The following is a 12,963-nucleotide window of genomic DNA, read 5'->3' as shown; positions in this document are numbered from 1 at the left end:
AGGCCCAAATCCATCACTATCATCGATTCGACGTGTGGCTGGTCCTTCAGTGAACATAAGGACCGTTAATAGATGGTTTAAGAAAGGGGACTGAACTCACGGCGTCCCTTACTTTGGTTACCATTGATCTCAAATACCAACAGACTTGTTTGCAGTGGTATAGGGTACATTCGGCCTGGCATCTCATTGCCTGGAGTAGAAACGTCTTCAGTGATGAGCCCCGCTTCGAATTTACTCCAATGAATAGCGAAGACGGGTCAGAAGACGCCCCAGACAGCAATGAGATACCAACCAACTGTCGCTCGCCATACGGCCGGACACCAGGAGTGATTGTCTGGGGTGTTATTTCTTTTCATAGCACGACCTCTTTGGTTGTCACCCTCGACACCCTTACAGCACAGAGGTTCGTCGACGATATTCTATGCGACGTTTCGTTGCCCTTCATGCAAGCCATCCTGGACTTACATTTCAGCAACATAACGCCCTCCCGCACAAGGCGAGAGTTTCTACTGCTAGTCTTCATGTTTCTCAAACCCTACCTTGGCCAGAAAGGTCGCCGGATCTCTTGCCAATTGAGATCATTTGGAGCATTGTAAGCAAGGCCCTCCGACCATCTCGGGATTTTGACGATATGATGTTTCTCTACTTATTTTAATGGACTAACTTCATCATTTGCTATTTTTTGGCTATTTTTAAAGCTTTGTGTGCAGAGTTATTTAAATAGTTATTCTAACGTTAACTGTCTCCTGTCTGCTTTAAAATTTAATGTTGTGGAATTATATTAAAAAATCCATGTAATTGAAAATTTTATGTTATCAGATTAGGAGGTGCCCGTTTTCTTAATGGGCCCCTGGACATTGTGCTAATCACTTGTCTAAACATATTCAGGCATTCTATTAATTGCTTGAAATTGACTGAATGTTGGGCAATTGACAGTTCTAATAAATTTTGAATTGATTCAAGAAGCTGTGATGTCTTTGAAGTGCACGTTATGAAAGTTTTGGTTCATTATATTTTATTGCCATTCTGAACAAGCTACCACAAAATTTTCATGTTTATGCCTTGTGTGAAGTTGCCTTTTGGTTTTTGTAAATAAAGTTTGTTAAGTTCTATCAAGATGTTAGTGGCCCAGCACCTTATCATTCTCCCCACCCGCTCTCTACCACGGTAAATTCCTAATTAAAAACATCTCAAGTTGTTTCTCTGCCAAGGTTATGCACATAAATGTTTGTCGCGAGCTCTTCATTTAGCAAACTGCTGAGAACAATGTAAAGTATGATCAATGGGCGTTTCTTCTTCTGAGACTCACAGTTGACCTCATCTCTCAATCTTTCACGTTGGATTAATTTTTGGCCATGTTCTACGTTGGGACGTATACCAGTAAGACGTTCTTAGTTGAACGAATACTGTTTACTTTTGATTTCTCTTTCTTTTGATGGACAGCTTTAAAAAAGGTTTCCCTAACTTTTTCGTTGCCTTTCCCCTTACTTTCGGTTTGATAAATACTGTCATACCTTCCTTACCCCTTTGATTTTCCGTACTTTTTTCCACAGGATGAGGTCATAAGGTCATTGTTGCTGTCACTGATGCACATGACTTTTGAGAATTTTCTTCATTCTCCACCCTGCCAACGAGCTTCAGCTGTGCCATAGCCCACACTAATAGGCGTTCCTTAAGAGCTATCATTTTAGCTGTCATTATCTTCTGATTGCCAACATATTCCTCGTCCAGCAGGCGGGAATATACCTGATACCTCGCCTCAATACTCATCTGACGCAGAGGCATGTGAATAGTCTAGCTTCCCAGCTTCATTCTCAATGTCCCTGTGTATAGGAGCAAGGCTGAAACTTCCTGGTAGATTAAAACTGTATGCCGGACCGAGACTCGAACTCGGGACCTTTGCCTTTCGCGGGCAAGTGCTCTACCATCTGAGCTACCCAAGCACGACTCACGCCCCGTCCTCACAGCTTTACTTCCGCAAGTACCTCGTCTCCCACCTTCCAAACTTTACAGATGCTCTCGTTCAGGGGCAAGGCTGGTTCACCGAGCGAGGTGGCGCAGTGGTAAGACACTGGACTCGCATTCGGGAGGACGACGGTTCAATCCCGCGTCCGGCCATCCTGATTTAGGTTTTCCGTGATTTCCCTAAATCAGTCCAGGCAAATGCCGGGATGGTTCCTCTGAAAGGGCACGGCCGACATCCTTCCCTAATCCGATGAGACCGATGACCACGCTGTCTGGTCTCCTTCCCCAAAACCAACCAACCAAGGCTGGTTCGAGAACATTTTTTCACCAGCGACTTATCATGTGGCGCCCCTCTTCACACCCCTTTTCCCTCTTACACTGTTAGTAATCACTAACTGTGGTACGCACTGTACACAAGTCTTGCTCTAACCGACCCTGGCGTTCCTCTCAGGTTGGTGCCCCAAGCTGCCGCTTCTAACTGTGATTGTCCTGTACAGAAATCTACAGCTGTGGCGGCTCCGGCGCGCCTCTCAGTACGGCGCCCCAAACAGCGGCTTCTGTCACTTTGGCCTTAAACCAGCTCTGTGTCGAAGCCGCGCTCGAAGTTGCTTACCAGCTGCTTGACTGCGCTGACATCGACTGGAGCAGATGATGCGGCATGATGCCCCGTGACATGCTGCTTCACGCAGGTGCTGTCACCATACCCGTGGTGCGTCTTGCACTGCCGGCTGTTTCTGTCGACTGTGGACCACCGCATCGGCTCACTGCAGTTCCTATAGAGTGAGTAATTGGTGAACCAGCTGGCGCTCTCGCGATCCCCAGGCCGTCAGCTCGCCTCAGGAGAAAACACGTAGACTTCGTATCGAATCAAACACTACAAGACTATGTAATACGTGAAATGTATTCGCATTTTCGAATATGGACAACGGACAGACGTACTGGATGGTCCATTGATCGTGACCGAGCCAAATATCTCACGAAATAAGCGTCAAACGAAAAAACTACAAGCAACGAAACTTGTCTAGCTTGAAGGGGGAAACCAGATGGCGCTATGGTTGACCCGCTAGATGGCGCTGCCACAGGTCAAACGGATATCAACTGCGTTTTTTAAAATAGGAACCCCCATTTTTATTACATATTCGTCTAGTACGTAAAGAAATACGAATGTTTTAGTTGGACCACTCTTTTCGCTTTGTGGTAGATGGTGCTGTAATAGTCACAAATGTATAAGTACGTGGTATCACGTAACATTCCGCCAGTGCGGACGGTATTTGGTTCATGATACATTACCCGTGTTAAAATGGACCGTTTACAAATTGCGGAAAAGGTCGATATCGTGTTGATGTATGGCTATTGTGATCAAAACGCCCAACGGGCTTGTGCTACGTATGTTGCTCGGTATCCTGGACGACATCATCCAAGTGTCCGGACCGTTCGCCGGATAGTTACGTTATTTAAGGAAACAGGAAGTGTTCAGCCACATGTGAAACGTCAACCGCGACCTGATACAAATGATGATGCCCAAGTAGGTGTTTTAGCTGCTGTCGCGGCTAATCCGCACATCAGTAGCAGACAAATTGCGCGACAATCGGGAATCTCAAAAACGTCGGTGTTGATAATGCTACATCAACATCGATTGCACCCGTACCATATTTCTATGCACCAGGAATTGCATGGCGACGACTTTGAACGTCGTGTACAGTTCTGCCACTGGGCACAAGAGAAATTACGGGACGATGACAGATTTTTTGCACGCGTTCTATTTAGCGACGAAGCGTCATTCGCCAACAGCGGTAACGTAAACCGGCATAATATGCACTATTGGGCAACGGAAAATCCACGATGGCTGCGACAAGTGGAACATCAGCGACCTTAGCGGGTTAATGTATGGTGCGGCATTATGGGAGGAAGGATAATTGGCCCCCATTTTATCGATGGCAATCTAAATGGTGCAATGTATGCTGATTTCTTTCGTAATGTTCTACCGATGTTACTACAAGATGTTTCACTGCATGACAGAATGGCGATGTACTTCCAACATGATGGATGTCCAGCACATAGCTCGCGTGCGGTTGAAGCGGTATAGAATAGCATATTTCATGGCATGTGGACTGGTCGTTGAAGCACCATATCATGGCCCGCACGTTCACCGGATCTGACGTCCCCGGATTTCTTTCTGTGGGGAGAGTTGAAGGATATTTGCTATCGTGATCCACCGACAACGCCTGACAACATGCGTCAGCGCATTGTCAATGCATGTGCGAACCTTACGGAAGGCGAACTACTCGCTGTTGAGAGGAATGTCGTTACACGTATTGCCAAATGCATTGAGGTTGACGGACATCATTTTGAGCATTTATTGCATTAATGTGGTATTTACAGGTAATCACGCTGTAACGGCATGCGTTCTCAGAAATGATAAGTTCACAAAGGTACATGTATCACATTGGAACAACCGAAATAAATTGTTCAAACGTACCTACGTTCTGTATCTTAATTTAGAAAACCTACCTGTTACCAACTGTTCGTGTAAAATTGTGAGCCATATGTTTGTGACTATTACAGCGCAATTTATCACAAAGCGAAAAAAGTGGTCCAACTAAAACATTCATATTTCTTTACGTACTGCACGAATATGTAATAAAAAATGGGGGTTCCTGTTTAAAAGAAACGCAGTTGATATCCGTTTGACCTATGGCAGCGCCATCTAGCGGGCCAACCATAGCGCCATCTGGTTTCCCCCTTCAAGCTAGACAAGTTTCGTTCTTTGTAGTTTTTTTCGTTTGACGCTTATTTAGTGAGATATTTGGCCCGGTCACGATCAATGGACCGCCCTGTATAATGGAATGTCGACATCATGCATGTCCGAAGCAACTTTGCATCGTAATTCTGGATAACACAGGCACTGCAATATGGTATCAAGACTATGTAGTTGTTACTAGCTACTGAGACTGGCGCTTCGATAACAGTACGAAGCAGTATTTTAGTAGTCTGTCTTAATCACAGTGAAAGCAACATTTGATAAGGAGCCGAGCGACCGTCTTGATTCCACACTTCACCACTATCAGTCGCTGTACTGTATGCTGACCACGTAACGTTGTCGCCTGCTGGGCGAGACAACGCAACTTGCTGACCATCTCAGGTGGCCGTCCTCTTACCTAGGAACACTTCAAAGACCAAGACCGGCCAGCATCTGGGGGATCCTAATCGCCGCCTGGCAACACAGCCGCTGTAGTATCTTTCCAGAATAAATATATTTATGAAAGTAGTGATCCTATGACTGAACGCGAGACGTATACCTGCTTCGCATCCACTACCTTCCTGCAGTCATGCCTATGTTGGAGAGCTGAATGGCGTCTTGAGTTCTAGAAGAACGGCTCTTTCACTCGCCATCCACAGATACCAAATCACGCCACATACATACAACTAGAGAGATGTAATGGATGTTACTGACTTTATGGTACACCTTTTTTTAATTGCTTTTTCATCTGTGGCTTAAATGCAGTTCTGTTTCATGGTGTTCCTTACACTGACGCTCCATTTTTGACACTTTAACACAACAAAACCAACTGAAAATCATGCGTTCTCACGATATGCTTAATGTTGGCACTTAGATCAACGACTCACTTGAGGCTATGTCACTCGTGGTACAAAGATTGAACAATAAGCCCTTAGGTTTTTAGAAGAGTTACAGTAATGCTTTACTGCACCAAGCACCATTGTAGGAGTCAAGAATATAATGCATCCTGTTCTATACTATAAAAATATTATCGATTCTGTTCACCTGTTAACGTACTAAAACAAAAATCGAGCCCTCGAGGCTCACAAAAAACGTTTACAGCTTGTATTTACATAATAAGTTACTGAATATGAACAAAATCTAGTTGTAATGATCCACAATACAAAATGTAAAAACAACAAAGATAAATGAAATGACCATGCACTATTTTAGGACGAAAAGAAGGCGTTTTGACGAGATCTTTATTGGGCTGCATCACTCAAACCTTTACCTGCCATAGAGAATTATAAAAAATTTACCTATGTCTTCTCTGTTAGAATGTTGCTGCACGTTTCCTCTGCCTGCGAGGTCCTTACGGTTAGAAGCAATTTTTCAGCACCTAGATGTCTGACTGTGCAGCGTCTGCTACACCATTTGCCATTGGGGATTCACGCTGTTCTTCTTTCAGTGCTCAACAGACCTCCTTGTGATAACCACATGTTTACTTTGGTGCATTATTTTATAACATTTGTCTGCTCTACAAACTGCTAATGTTACGGAGAAGAAGACTACCAGATAAGGAGGTAAGGAGCAGTCTTCTGACTCTGAAAACCCACCTAGTGAATGGAAATCTTGAGTGATGATGATAATAGGGAGGCTTCGCCGAAAACCAGAACTACACGAAGGTGATGGTCTTCAATAATCCTTCACGAAGATAGAGAAGAACAATTTCATGCAAATTCTTTTCTATGTGACCAATTGTTTTCTGTTAATGTGAAAGAAATATAGGCTACAGCTCCACAAGTTGGAATTTCTGGTAGGCGGAGCAACACGAATGTGCATTTCGTGGAACTGTTTCAGCGTCACGATCGGCCTCATCTTAATACAGCCGTCAGGCGTAATAACATGAGACTTGGGGGTGCGCTGATGACAGAAGGCATGAGTCACATTTCAGTGGTGTCGGTGGAGTCTATCAGCAGGACGGGTTTCACTAGACATGGCCTGCACCTCAACAGGTATGGGAAGGGGAGGTTGGCAAAACTTATAGGTGACAGCATAGGTGGGGGTGGTGGGATCACTCATGGGAAAATTCCGGTAGTTGTAGGTGTTAGAGCTGTACCTTTTTTAGATTGAAGTCAGCTGATAGGTATTCCTGCTTAAGGGAAGTCTCTCTAACAAAGAAACCACTTTCTACAAAGCTTGGGTATCCGATTAATGAGGGAATTAGTATATTTCATCAAAATATACAAGGTGTTAGAGATAAAGTTAGTGAACTGCTTATAGATGTTGACTCTGAAATTATTGGTATATCTGAACACTTCTTAAATAAGGAGATAATTCAGAGGCTTCCATTACCAGGATACAGGTTGGCTGGCAGCTTTTCTAGGAGCTCTTTGCGGTGTGGGGGAGTAGCCATGTATGTGAAAAACGGTATCCCATTTGAGTCAATTGATGTTTCAAAGTACTGCACTGAAAAGGGGTTTGAATGTTGTGCAGGTGTGGTTAAATTTAGTGGAGCTAAACTTCTTACTGTTGTTATTTATAGATCCCCAGACTCCGATTTCACAACATTTTTGCTAAAGCTAGAGGATGTTCTTGGTTCACTTTATAGGAAATACAAAAAGTTAGTTATATGTGGTGACGTCAATATTAATTGTATAAGTGATTGTGCAAGGAAAAGGATGCTGGTAGACCTCCTTAATTCATATAATCTTATGCAAACCGTATTCTTTCCAACGAGAGTGCAAGGGAACAGTAGAACAACCATAGACAATATTTTTGTTCATTCGTCATTATTAGAAGGGCATTCTGTTAGCAAAAAGGTGAATGGCCTTTCAGATCATGATGCACAAATTTTAAGTCTAAAAGATTTTTGTGCTGCAACACATGTTAAATATAGTTACCAACTTTTTAGGAAAGCTGATCCAGTTGCTGTAGAGACTTTTGTAAACCTTATCAAGGAACAAGAGTGGCAAGATGTTTATAGTGCTGATACAGTAGACGATAAATATAATGCTTTCCTCAAGACTTTTCTCGTGCTCTTTGAAAGTTGCTTTCCGTTAGAACGTTCAAAACAGGGTACTAGCACAAACAGGCAGCCTGGGTGGCTGACTAAAGGGATAAGAATATCTTGTAGAACAAAGTGGCAATTATATCAAAACGTTAGAAACAGTCACAATCTAAATGCAGCAGCCCATTACAAACAGTATTGTAAGGTGCTTAAAAAAGTTATTAGGAAGGCAAAAAGTATGTGGTATGCAGATAGAATAGCTAAGTCTCAGGATAAAATTAAAACCATATGGTCAGTCGTAAAGGAAGTGGCTGGTCTGCAGAGACAGATCGAGAATATAGAATCAGTGCGTAGTGGGGATGTCCGTGTTACTGATAAGTCGCATATATGTACAGTACTTAATAATCACTTTCTGAATACAGCAGGTGAACTAAATAGAAACCTAGTCCCAACAGGGAATCATATAGCGCTCTTAGAAAAAAGTGTTCCGAGACTGTTACCTGAAATGCTCCTCCATGATACTGACAAGAAGGAGATTGAGTTCATAATTAAATCACTAAAGACCAAGAACTCTCATGGATATGACGGGGTATCTAGCAGAATACTGAAGTATTGTTCCACGTATGTTAGCTCAGTACTTAGCCATATCTGTAACTTTTCCTTTAGGAGTGGTCGGTTTACTGACCGATTAAAGTACTCGGTAGTGAAGCCACTTTATAAAAAGGGAGACAGGGATAATGTTGACAATTATAGACCTATTTCTATGCCATCGGTGTTTGCTAAAGTTATCGAGAGGGTTGTATATACAAGGTTACTGCAGCATTTAAATTCACATAATTTGCTGTCAAATGTACAGTTTGGTTTTAGAAATGGCTTAACAACTGAAAATGCTATAGTCTCTTTTCTCTGTGAGGTTTTGGACGGATTAAATAAAAGGTTGCGAACGTTAGGTGTTTTCTTTGATTTAACGAAGGCTTTTGACTCTGTTGACCACAAAATATTACTGCAGAAGTTGGAACATTATGGAGTAAGGGGAGTAGCTTACAATTGGTTCGCCTCCTACTTTAAGAACAGAAAGCAGAAGGTAATCCTCCGCAATATTGAGAGTGGTAATGATGTTCAGTCTCAATGGGGCACTGTTAAATGGGGCGTTCCCCAAGGGTCGGTGCTGGGGCCACTGCTGTTTCTTATTTATATAAATGATATGCCTTCTAGTATTACAGGTGATTCAAAAATATTTCTGTTTGCTGATGACACCACCTTGGTAGTGAAGGATCTTGTGTGTAATATTGAAACATTATCAAATAATGTAGTTCATGATATAAGTTCGTGGCTTGTGGAAAATAATTTGATGCTAAATCACAGTAAGACTCAGTTTTTACAGTTTCTAACTCACAATTCAACAAGAACTGACATTTTAATCAGACAGAATGGGCATGTTATAAGCGAGACGGAACAGTTCAAGTTCCTAGGCGTATGGATAGATAGTAAGCTGTTGTGGAAAGCCCATGTTCAGGATCTTGTTCAGAAACTAAATGCCGCTTTATTTACCATTAGAACAGTATCTGAAATAAGTGAAATTTCAACACGAAAAGTAGTATACTTCGCATATTTTCATACGCTTATGTCATATGGTATTATTTTTTGGGGTAATTCTTCTGATTCAAAAAGGGTATTTTTTGCTCAAAAACGGGCTGTTCGAGCTATATGTGGTGTAAGTTCGAAAACCTCTTGTCGACCCCTATTCAATAGTCTGGGAATTTTGACATTGCCCTCACAGTATGTATTTTCTTTAATGTCGTTTGTTGTTAGCAATATTAGCTTATTCCCAAGAGTTAGCAGCTTTCACTCAGTTAATACTAGGCAGAAATCAAATCTGCATGTGGAATGCACTTCCTTGACTCTTGTGCAGAAAGGAGTGCAGTATTCTGCGGCATCCATTTTCAATAAGCTACCACAAGAACTCAAAAACCTTAGCAGTAGCCCAAACACTTTTAAGTCTAAACTGAAGAGTTTCCTCATGGCTCACTCCTTCTATTCTGTCGAGGAGCTCCCGGAAGAGCTAAAAAATTAAGCAAATTCCAGTGTTACATTCTTGATTTTCTTTATTTAAACTAACGACTTGTCGCCTGAATATGTTTCTTATATTTCATATCATCTGTTTCTACAATCGTGTTATAATTTCATGTATTGACTCGTTCCATGACCATGGAGACTTCTCCTAAATGTGGTCCCACGGAACAATAAATAAATAAATAAAAATAAATAAATAAAAAAGGACGTATCGAAAGAAGACCAGGGACCTACGAGTTATTCCATTAGGAACTGTGATAATGTTCTATGTTGTCCTTTCGTGTATCACTCATTGACAAAGTGTGTATGTGAACCAACACGGATGATCGAAAATTTTACGGGGAAGAAGTTTCTTGGTGCTCTAATACTGACTGGACTTTAAAAGTCAAGAAATGAGACTATCAGTCAGTTTTGGAGTGTTGACAACAGCTGACCACTCTTAAGGAAGTCACGCCTCGCAACCGCTTCCATGCTATATTGTGGTTGTTGCGCATTTACAGTGCAGCAACCCGACGTGAACTTAGGTCAGGTGACAAATTGGAACCAGTCATAGAAGTTTTTGAGATGCTGAAGATTACCCTTGGAGATGCCTAAATTCCAGGGTGGTGCGTGACCGCGGATGATTAGTTGCTCATATTTCTAGGTCGCTGCCCATTTCGACAATAAACCACATCAAAACCTTATAGATAGCGAATGAAATTGTGGGAGACTTGGAGAGAATGTTATGAAAAGCCTGGTGATTGAACTTGAAAAGTCTGGACGTAATACCACCTGAGACAATTTTTTACATCTCTATATTTAGCTCATTATTTACTGTCAAAAGATCTGACACTGGTCAGTACTATCCAAAAAAACAAAAGTGAACTGCCTAGTGATTTTACTACACCTAAAAGACGTGAAGCATACCGTAAATTATTTGGTTTTCAACGAGATGTGATGATAGCCTCTTATGTTCCTAAGAAAAACAGAGTTGTTACCGTCCTTAGCTCTCTTCATAACCAACCAACGGTGTCATCATCACAAGCAAAGAAGCCTAAACTTATAGTGTCATAGAATGCTATAAACGGGCGGAACTGACACCATGGACCAGGAAACGCATTGAAGAGAAAAACAAGGCTCCTGACCACTGGTGGTTTTCTTCAACATGATCGATGTAAGTGTAATGAATGCATTTTTGATAATGCTCGCTGCCATTAAAAAATAGACGTCCGACTTTCATCAATTTGGGAAAGCAACTAGCAGGGGCAAAGAAGTCAATGAATTCATTAATAACACCGGATTCAGGAAGTGACATGAAACCACTAGCTAAGAAAAGGAGAAAATGTGCATATCGTATAGGGAAGAAAGATAGAAAAAGTCATATTACATCTTATATGTGCACCAAACCTGTATGCTCGGAACATTCTGCTATTGACAGTAGACCCTGAGCAAATTTTCAGTAAGAATACAAGCTAACAGTAGGAGTATATAAATTGTGTTTTTTTAAAATGTACACTTTAAATAAATAAAATTATTTGAAAGTATTAGTAACTCAAAAGTCGTTTCACCTCGTAACCATGCAAACAGTGTCAGTTTATGCCAATTTAAACAACATGGGCTTGAGAGGGCCACTGGTTAGACAATACTGCACAGATTTTCTGGTAAGCAGACGGTTAAACCATATATTTTCGTAATATCCAAATAAAATTTCATAATGCTTAGAATAAGAGACGTAAATATTACCAAAGATTCTACACAATAATATGATCTTTCCACAACGAAATTCAATATTTGGCATAAAATAAAATTATTTCTGAAAATACGTAAGATTTCGAGCACAAACACACATGGCATTACCGTTGTAACTTAAATATTCTATGAGATAAAAAACAGACATTTCTCATATCTTGGCATTACTGATAAAAACTTTCAGGTTGAGTAAGAGTTGTCGATGACTAAAGTTCGACATCTATACTACACTTTTAAGGACACAATGGTCTCTCAAAATAATGTTTCCACATCTAAATTGTCTGTATATCTTATCACAACAAGTGTGATTCACTTATTGGCACAACTGATATATCTTACACGTTAGTCGGTGAGCTTAGTTTAATCTTTGTACGCTGCATTAAATTTATTGAACTACATTAAAATTTATTCTGTATCAGTACAAAACACACACTGGCAGTATTGGTGATCAGTATTACAGCTTAAAGTGCTATTATTATCGGCCAGAATAGTTTAATCCTTATAACAAAGTAAATGGTGTATCACAGTTCTGAATTTGGCAAAAACTCTTCTTAATTTAGCTAAAACTTGCATCAAAATCAGCCGAAAATTGTAGTGAGCCCCATGGTAGGGCATTATCTTTATCCTGCAGGACAAATCGTCATCATTTTCTGCTGATAATGCTATTGATGCCGTCACACAGTGGAAACTACGTGCACATTGATGAAATAGGAGACTAAACAGTAATAATACACAGTCATATGAATAAGAAACGACGGTTTCTGTGTTTTCAGCTACTCACTTTCAAATTGAGCTAAACATTATAGTAAATCAGTGCCAGGGTATTTACTTTATGTTGTTTTACAAAACGTTTGTTATCTTCTGCTTTTGCACAGTGCAGACCATGCGACATATATCGCCATTTTATAGCAAAACTGTAACAGTTTATCTCATACATTGGGAAAAGATGGTCATCTGACAGGTTGACAGGTTGACCGCCATTGTTTCCCCCCCCCCCCCCTCACCCTACTCCCCCCCCCCCACCCAGACACTTTTGTGGGACAGTGATGGTCGATGGACAAGGTGACCAACTTCTGACAATCATCATGATTGTCAGAACAGTTTGGAACTAGCTGGTCAGATTAGTTGACCTTTACCCGAAACACAAATGGGGCACTGACAGTTACTTGATACATGATGACTGCCATTACCCCTGAATCAAACTAGGTGAATAATGGTCAGTTGACAAGGTGACTGCAATTGCTCCCAAAGACAATTGGGAAAATTATGCTCAGTTGATATGGTGGCTGTAATTATACCCAATGCAATTGTTGCACTTACACACAGTTAAAATGATGAATGTCTTTGCCCCAAACACCAAGTGGGGCAATGATGGTCAGCTGACATACGGTGACAATCATACCCCAAACCCAGCTGGGGCAATGATAAACAGTTGATATGTCCAAATGCAGTTGGTGCAGTGGTGATC

At 41.3% G+C, this 12,963-nt stretch overlaps 1 protein-coding gene across 1 annotated transcript in view; it reads right to left on the bottom strand.

Moving 5' to 3' along the window:
* Positions 1-12,963, bottom strand: part of LOC126251871 (UDP-glucosyltransferase 2-like) — a 71,864-nt gene that overhangs the window by 28,855 nt on the left and 30,046 nt on the right. The gene's annotated exons all lie outside the window — the stretch shown is intronic.

The sequence above is a fragment of the Schistocerca nitens genome, chromosome 4 (genome assembly GCF_023898315.1).
Source record: "Schistocerca nitens isolate TAMUIC-IGC-003100 chromosome 4, iqSchNite1.1, whole genome shotgun sequence".
Lineage (NCBI taxonomy): Eukaryota > Metazoa > Arthropoda > Insecta > Orthoptera > Acrididae > Schistocerca > Schistocerca nitens.
Note: the sequence above shows the minus strand (reverse complement) of the source record. Positions and strands in the feature narration are given on the sequence as shown.